Genomic DNA, 9,623 nt, shown 5'->3' on the forward strand with positions numbered 1-9,623 from the left:
AAATTCTTTTCAATTTAATAATTTATTAATATACATTTTGAATTTCAATTTTTTCTATTCGGTTTTAGAATTGAAAAATGCTATTCAATTTAACATTTTGAAATAAAGTGTGACCTAAATAGAGATCATAATAAATGATTTATTGTAAGATAAGGACTAAAAAAAAAAAAAAAAACAGAACAATTAAAACAATATAAGAAAAGCTATTTTGCAAGCTGGCAGAATGAACTATAATCTTTAGAAAATTTTGTGAAGATATGTATATCCACGATAAATTCTAAAAGCTATTAGATGTGAGGTCGTTTTCCCCTCAACAAAGCAAAAACTGAATACATGTAAGAGTTGGCGGTTACTTAACACAAGGGAGAACTGAAAATAAAGTTTGCACCATAGTAAGTAGGAGGAGGACAACAGCAGCAAGAATGGAAACAAATGCCCAAGGCCTGTTAAAATAGTTATGCTTCAAGTTGGCAATCCATTTGTTCCAGCGTCTACTGCAATAAATGTTGACATTGTTGAAAACTTCAAAGTAAAAGGAATAACGGGATATGCTTACAGAGTCAGCAAGCATATTAAACATGGTGGCAATCACTTCATCATTGCCTAACCAGTTATTAATAATCCCTCGCTGACGAAGCAATTCCACATCTTTTGGAGAGTTGATCAGGCAGTCCATGAAGTTCATATAATCAGTGACATGATTCAAACTTCTTCCGGAGAAAAACTGCTCGAAGGCAATCAGATTTCGGAGAAAACATTCTGTATGGTCGTCAATTTCCAAGGTGGGTATCCTCGCAGTCCCATTTTCGACCTTTATGTCGAAAATGTTGTTTCCTTCAGCCTTTTTGAACCTGATGCTAGCCTCCTGGAGTTCTATCGCACAATGCATGAAGCTTCACTCGATCTTTTTAGTCTTTTTCCTATAGGCCTCGATTTCAAATGCAGGAGGATGCCAGCAGTCAATTATCAGGCGTAGCAGATGCTTGATCTCCATGATTGATTTTAAGCCATTTCGGATACACCCTTTACCTGGTAAGATAATATTGAAGAAATTTATGGTAAATTATATGAATATATCTGGATTAGGAATCTCAATACTATGAAACGACCCCCGAAGAACAAAGAGGGAAAGTTGATTTTCTACCAATAACGAATCCGGACATAAGAAAACATGGAAACCACCTATCTTAAAAACAGGATCATCCATCAATGTGGTCATAGCAAACTTGCCCAGTAGCTGAACAATAAGGCAACCATCAAGAAGCATCATTTCAACAAAATCATCGGTGTCAGGCCTATATGTTTTGCATAGCATTTTCTAGCTCTCTCTTCTGATTCTCTCATTACCATAACACATTTGATGACATTGTTCTCCCTTCTTTCTTGAAGAAGCAATTGGAGAAACCGAATTTTGTGTTCTTCCATTGGTTTTAAGTGATCTTTACCACGGTGGTAAGGACCAATGACAACTACCTCAGGTTCATAGGCCTTTTCATTAGCTTTCATGGATACAACATAATAAGAACAAAACTAAATCTCTTGGAATTGAGCATAGTTTGATAAGGTTGAAGTATATATTGTATAATACAAGCATAAATTATATATCCTCCATTGACAGGCAATTTCATTGGCCATAAAAACAGATATAAAAAAATTTCATTGACAGGCAAATAATTTCTGAGTTTTAGCCATGGTTGACATTAGAGTTGAAAATTAGTGGAGTTTTCCACTATAATTTTCCGAGCAATGCAGTTTCCGAACTACAATTTTATATCAGCAAACTTGGTGTTATTAGTGCTGAGTTGATTCACTTCAGATCTTTGGTTGTCAACCAACACCAGAACTTCAATTTCCTATATTTCTAAGAAATCGAAGCTACAATTGGTTCCTCGCCAAGACTTTGCTATACCCTGTCCTACTAATCTAAAATGGTTAATATAATGGTCCTTCAATTATAATAAAATATTTAATGTAATATTTAAATTTTAATAATTATAAAGCAATATTGAATTATAAATTTATTAATTAATATGATATTTGAAAAATAATTTATCTGTTTTATATTATCATTTAAAATTAATCATATTAAAATTAAATATTATGAATAAATTTATAATTAAAATATCATATCAAAAATTTTTAAAAATTAAATATCATATTAAATATTTTATTATAATTTAAAAATTATTTATAAAATTAATCCAAATCTAGCATAAAATGAATGATACCGAGGAATACAGGTGGTGTTGAGTCACTCGGACTAGAGATGTGGATGAATTTTTTTTAATTTTCGAGGTGTGGTATGGACATTTTTAAACTTTGACCTCCCAATAAACTTAACCATTTGAAAGAGGTTAAATTAGTATTAATATCATACAATAATATATTTTCCTCACAATTTGTCTTTTCTATAAATATCGATTCGAAATGCTAAATGTGAAAATATTCTTCTTAGTCTGTCGTTCAAAAAAAAAAAACTTTGAAAAGTAATTTTTTTTCATGCAAAAAATTTACCAAACATGTACTCTCCTAAATTACCAAAAAAAAAAAATTGACATTTTGAGCTGCTGAATGAGTGACCTTGATAGCTATTAAACTTGGCGGAGCCTATTTCCATCACTTAGGCCACCATAATTCAGACCAACGTAGATACTACAAAAAAAATAAATTTGAGTTCTCAACATGGTATTCCAAACCATATGCATTCACAATCCACAAGCAATCGCAAAACCAGTTCCAAACTCATTTTTCTCCCAATTTTTCCTAAGGGTACCATACACATGGAAGTTCCAATGTTTGAAGCACCCGAACACAGAAACCAAATAAACATCAAGTACACAAATTGGACCTCTAGCAAAACCCAAAATCAGCCCAAACAAGTCCATGGAACCCGTCGTTTATATAACTAAGGTTTCCGATGAAAGCAACCAAATACTAGCCTGCTGATCTGCTTGAAGGCAAGTACCTGACTGCCTCAAGGCCTAGTAGTTGCTTTAAATGCTCCCTGTTTCTACTTGGAGTAGCAATTCCGTTGTTGAGATATTAATAATAAAAGAACACATTAGAGAGTGGGAGTTCAATTTCATTGAGCATAAGAGAGAACAGAAAATACAGTTTCTATTATGATTTACTAGATCAATTGCTCGCGCTGCGATGTGGGAAACAAAGATCTCGTATTCTTTTGATTTCAAAAAATTATAGAAAAGCAATATACAAAAATATATAGAAATTAACACCTAAGCATCAAGAAATTAATTAAGAATATTTAAACATATTTAAATTGATGTAACTCTTTCATTATTAATTATAATAAATAAATGCTTCTGTTTAAAATATAATTATTCAAAATATGAATAATAAATATAAATATTAAATCTATTCATTAAAATAAAATCTTTTTTATCCAACATGTGATGCACAATATTTTAAACTACTAACAGCATATAGCTAGAAAAAAATTTGTATAACAAATGGAAATTATGGACGCTATACAGATGTTCTTCTATCTCAAATTTCCTGTCTGAAGCATCAAAGCAATGAATTTTCAACAAATATAAATGGCTTCTTGATGATGGTTAGTAGTTGAATAATAATTACAAAACAAGCAATAATGCAATTGACCTGTTCACTCAGCCCGAATCTTGGTCCCTTTTTGGGTACAAAAGATTTTAGACCACACATCAGACTGATAATTCCTTTTCATCCCATAAATTCTATTCATTTTCTCACGTGAATTTTATTTTTTTTTATAAAAATTTCAATATAAAATAAAAGAATTACAGATATTAAAATTCAAATCTTAATCTTATTAAATGCTATCTCTTAAATAATTGCATGAAGCTTGCAATCTTATATTCCACAATCTCAAGCTCCAATCAAATATGCATTACTTTTTATCCAATATCTATCTTTAAATCCCAAAATACTGCCCCAGTCAAAGTCTCTTTTTTACAACCCTACACAATTTTTTCTACAGACCGGTCTGCTCAATAATGAAATAAGGAGTGATATCAAGTGGAAAGACAAAATAAAAAAGAATGAGTTGAAGGAGTAATCCTTCTATTAGGTGCAAGGTATTACCATTTTGCAAGCTGGCAGAATGAGCTATATTCTTTATAAAAGAAAAAAAAAAAACTGTGAAGATATGTAAATACCATTTCGAAAACAATTGCCTTACTTGCTCTGTGATCTCGTCCATTTGCAATGGCAATGGTTCAATCAAAGTAGTTTAGACTAGTTTAGTATTGTTGTTATGATTTGGAAAAGTTTGATTTGAAAAGTGTGGTTAAAAAATAATTTAAAATTACTGTGAAAAAGTACTATTTGTATATTAAAATATCCAAAAAAAATGTATAAAAGAATAAAATTTTAAAATTATGGGAATAAAAAATAATTTTACCTTTCAAAGTGCTTTTTAACCGCAACACACCTCTAATAGCTTTTGCGTTTGGTCTGTAAAACCAAGCCTTTTGACCACAAAACTTAAAATTTTCATCCAGATTAATATTGAGATTACGGTGGAAAGACAAAAACACTTTTAAATGAGGAGCTAAATGTTACTAAACAGGTGAACTGCACTTTAGAGTTTCATGCACTTAAAAATTTTTATTTAGCATAGAATAAATGAAAGAGAGTCAAACTAAAATCAAATCCATAACTTAAAAATTTTTATTTAGCATAGAATAAATTATTATTTTATCAAAAGTTATAGAAATATATCTAAAATATAACATTCCATACATGTAATTATAAACAACATACATAAAAAAATCAAGTTAAGATAAATAAAACTTCAACTATATTAATTAATTATTTTAAAATTTAAGTAACATTTTGTATATTAGTATTTATTACAAAACAAAAAATATGTATTTCCTATTTTTGTATTGACATAAATTGTAATACGTCATTTTTATATAAAATATGATGCAAATATATAAATTTTTAATATTTTACACTATATAAATACATAAATTATTAAATCTAAATAAACAGAGAAATATTAACTCACATTTCTACGTACCCAACGTCACAAATAGTTTTCTTCTACTTACTACCCAATAAAAATATAAACACCCCTAGTTCAAAATTTTTTTTCTTTTGAGTTATTCTGTCTCTATGGCTTTTCGTATAGGGGATAATCTTGCAATCATTTCAGTTATGTTAATTGAAACAAGTCGTCCGCCATCACTTTCTTCTACGAATTGCAGAAAACCAGGTTAACTATTATTACAAATAGAAATGCCAAACTTTCAAAAGTAATAAGCGTACCACAGATGAATTAATGTGACCCAAACAGAGAAAAGCTACCAATAAAGGAAGGATTTTACGGAATTTCCATTATTCCATGTTTGCAAATACCATTTTCATACTATCATTTTCTTAATTTATTTGCGAAAATTGCATTACATTAGACTTAATCATTTTCTTAATTTATTTGCGAAAAATGCATGACATGAGACTTATCATTTTCTTATTAATTTGCGAAAAAAGCTTGACATGAGACTTGTTAATGTGAAAAGGAGAAGTAATCCTACCACAGATGAATTAATGTGACCCAAACAAAGAAAAACTACCACTAAAGGAAGGAGTTTACGAAATTTCCATTATTCCATGTTTGCAAATACCATTTTCATACTATCATTTTCTTAATTTATTTGCGAAAAATGCATTACATTAGACTTAATCATTTCCTTAATTTATTTGCGAAAAATGCATGACATGAGACTTATCATTTTCTTATTAATTTGCGAAAAAAGCTTGACCTGAGACTTGTTCATGTGAAAAGGGGAAGTAAGCCTACCACAGATGAATTAATGTAACCCAAACAGAGAAAAGCTACCACTAAAGGAAGGATTTTACGAAATTTCCATTATTCCATGTTTGCAAATACCATTTTCATACTATCATTTTCTTAATTTATTTGCGAAAAATGCATTACATTAGACTTATCATTTCCTTAATTTATTTGCAAAAAATGCATGACATGAGACTTATCATTTTCTTATTAATTTGCGAAAAATGCATGACATGAGACTTGTTCATGTGAAAAGGGGTTGAATGACATAGTTTCTCTGAAATTGATAAAAAATTTCGATGGCAATAATAATTGTCGTGAGTGACGACATGGTGCAAATTTTCTTTCTCTCTTTATTTAGTTGCTATTAGCGAGCCAAGGTGACAATAATTTATAATTTACATGGGCAATGACTTGATACAATTTTTATTTCTCTCTTTAATTAATTAGATCTAATAAGTTATATATTCATATTGTATAAAACATTAACAATTTATATATTCGTATTGTATTTTATATGAAAATTATATATCACAATTCGTGTTAACACGAAAATATAAAATACATGTTTTCTATTTTGTTAAATCCATATATGATTTTTATTAAAGTTTATACAGTATCACCTTTATATTTTTTTTGTATTATTTTCATATCATGTCATCATATCATATTTTTTATTTGTATAGGAGATAATCTTGCAATCATTTCAGTTATGTTAATCGAAACAAGTCGCCCGCCATCACTTTCTTCTACGAATTGCAACAAACCAGGTTACTTATTATTACAAATAGAAATGCCAAACTTTCAAAAGTAAGCGTACCTCAGATGAATTAATGTGACCCAAACAAAGAAAAGCGACCACTAAAGGAAGGATTTTACGAAATTTCCATTATTCCATGTTTGCAAATACCATTTTCATACTATCATTTTCTTAATTTATTTGTGAAAAATGCATTACATGAGACTTATCATTTTCTTATTAATTTGCGAAAAATGCATGACATGAGACTTGTTCATGTGAAAAGGGGTTGAATTACTTGGTTTCTCTGAAATTGATAAAAAATTTCGGTGGCAATAATAATTAACTTGAGTGACGACTTGGTACAATTTTTGTTTCTTTCTTTATTTAGTTGCTACGAGCGAGCCAGGGTGGCAATAATTTATTATTGACATGAGCAATGACTTGATACAATTTTTGTTCCCCTTTAATTAATTAGATCTAATAAGTCATATATTCATATTGTATAAAACATTAACATTTTGTATATTCGTATCGTATTTTATACGAAAATTACGTGTCATACGTCATGTCAATATGAAAATATGAAATACTTGTTTTTTGTTTTGTTAAATTCATATATGATTTTTACTAAATTTTAAAGAGTATCAATTTTATATTTTTTTCATATCATTTTTATATTGTGTCATCATATTATATTTTTTATTGTCAAGTCAACCCACAATGCAAGGCGTTTATAACTGCAAAATAATATTTCCATCAAAAAGAGATATTTTTAGGAGTGCTTATAAATAAACCCTAATAATTTTTTTTGCACCCAAAAGTTTTTTATTACAAAATTGACCTTAAAGAAAACTATTTAGATACATTAGTAAATTACTTTTTAGCCCTCTACACATAATTTTCTCCTTCTCTTCCTCTTTTTTTCTTCTTTTTTTCATCCTTTCTCCATGCCTTTTTCAATCACAAACCTTAAATCTTTAAAATTACACTTCTTAATTTGTAAATTCTCAAAATAGAAAATCAAATTTGAAAAAATTTCGGTGAAGATGAAGAGCGCCAAACAAATGATGAGTTAAGTTATTTAAATGTCAATTTCAACTAAAAATTTGCACATTCCAAAAATAAAGCTTTTGGTTATGCATTTCTAAAAGTTTTTAAAAGTTTTTGGATTTACATTTTGAGAAACTTTTAAAAGGTTTCGGATTTGTATTTCCAAAAGTTTTTTAAAATTTCAAAAAATGTGAATATGGAATCAACAATTTGACAAAAATATTTTAACAAAAACATGCTAAATCTATAAATTTAACCAAGATCAAACAAAATCAAAGACATATTGACTCTAAATTGAAGTTCGGTGACTTGATTTTCTCCAAAAGTTAGTGATTAAAAGGTTGATTTTTAGGGTTTGAAAGTTAGAGATAACAGTGTAAGAGATGATGTGAAATGATAAGAGTTTAAGGGGTGAGAGGTAGAGGCTATTTAGGGAAGTTTGTAATTAGGTGATATCGGTGTATTAAGTAAAAATTGGGTTTGGATTTTTTAATGTCGGGTGTAGAGAGAAATGGGGTGTAAAGAGGAAAAAATGGGATGTAAATAGGATTACCCTATTTTTAAGGTCTTAGGGCATTTTAGTTGTTCTGGTTAAAGCGTATTTTGGTCATTTGACCTGTTTAATGTGGTAGACCGTTGTGGGAAAAAATTTCTCGAAATTTTTGGGTCCGATAGCTGACATGGATAATCCATTCATCCCATGCTCTGCTTACCTGGCCCGAATGACATGCTACTCTGCGAGTACTAAATAATGTTAGGCCACTTCAACCATGACCTATGCCACATTAGGGAGAGGTTTGCCACCTGGACTCAACTATAATTATCCGACTTTTATTCTCTCATTTTTCTTTTAACTTTTGCAATCGCACTCCTTTCTTCTTTCTTATCCTTTTCAATGATTTGAGCGTTAGAGACTTAGAGCATAAACGCTTAATTTACTTTTGGACTTGGCTTCTGACTTCATTCTTAATTTTCAGATGCCTAATCTCATCTAGAAATTTGCATAAATTGTGTTTATGTATTTTTTTTTTATTTTGAAATTGATTATTTTTAAGTAATATATTTTATTGTCTTTACTTATGTTTATTTTATAAAATTTTCCCTTAAACAAACTGAGATCAATTCAGTTTTCAACTAAATAAAAAAAAAAGGTCACTTCTTCCATCTCGTAAATCTTACCATTTACATCCTAAATTAAATTAGAAAAGACAACGAAGTCGACAAGACAATGATGCGGTAGGCCATGCCCCCCCCCCCCCCCCCAACATTTTTCTGAAACTTTTATTTAGATATGTTGTAAATCTATAAGTATTCCTCTAAAACATACAAATGGCCCCTGTAGAAAATAAAATATGTTTTTTGTTATTATAAAACTTTTAATTTTAAATTAAAAAATTCAATTTATAAATCCAATCAATTTGCAAAAATATTAACATTTAATAGTTTAGTTATCATTCAAAAAATTTTAAAAATGTTTTTATTAAATATGATCCACATTAAAAAGTCAAAACTCTAAAAAGAACTTAGCAAAAAAGTTTTAAAAAAATGTAAGATTGATAGAACAAAAAGACAACAAATCTTAATCCTCAAAGGCCTAAACCCAACACCAAACCACCATAGTTATTGCAAAAGAAATGTATTATTGTTTCCCAAGAGCATATTATAAGGACAATACAAAGGCTGGTTAAAACTTCTTCCATGATAAGACTATTGCACCTTTATCTTATGGTTTTGAAGCCATTAATAGTAAATTATAAGTTTTTTAAATTTAAATTTGAGAAAATTATCAATATTTATGATAAAAAAGTGCAAATTTTGATGTATGCATGCAAACAGTGTGAAAACTATATATATCTATATATATTTTATTTTTACTTTTGTAACAATAAGGCTAATGGGTCAAAAATGCCCCTGAATTATAATTAAAAAAATATTTAAAATTTTAATATTTTATTACAATCAGTTGAATCTTTAATCTTCTATTTCCACTAATTAAACCCTTAATCAGATTAAATTTAATTACATGGCAAAATT

At 28.9% G+C, this 9,623-nt stretch overlaps 1 pseudogene; it reads right to left on the reverse strand.

The window, feature by feature from the left end:
- Positions 1–349: 349 nt before the first annotated feature.
- LOC149511083 (UPF0481 protein At3g47200-like) lies at positions 350–1,506 on the reverse strand (annotated as a pseudogene).
- Positions 1,507–9,623: the final 8,117 nt, after the last annotated feature.

Source organism: Durio zibethinus, chromosome 27 (genome assembly GCF_047325235.1).
Source record: "Durio zibethinus cultivar Kanyao isolate XHJ-2024 chromosome 27, ASM4732523v1, whole genome shotgun sequence".
NCBI classification, from domain to species: Eukaryota; Viridiplantae; Streptophyta; class Magnoliopsida; order Malvales; family Malvaceae; genus Durio; species Durio zibethinus.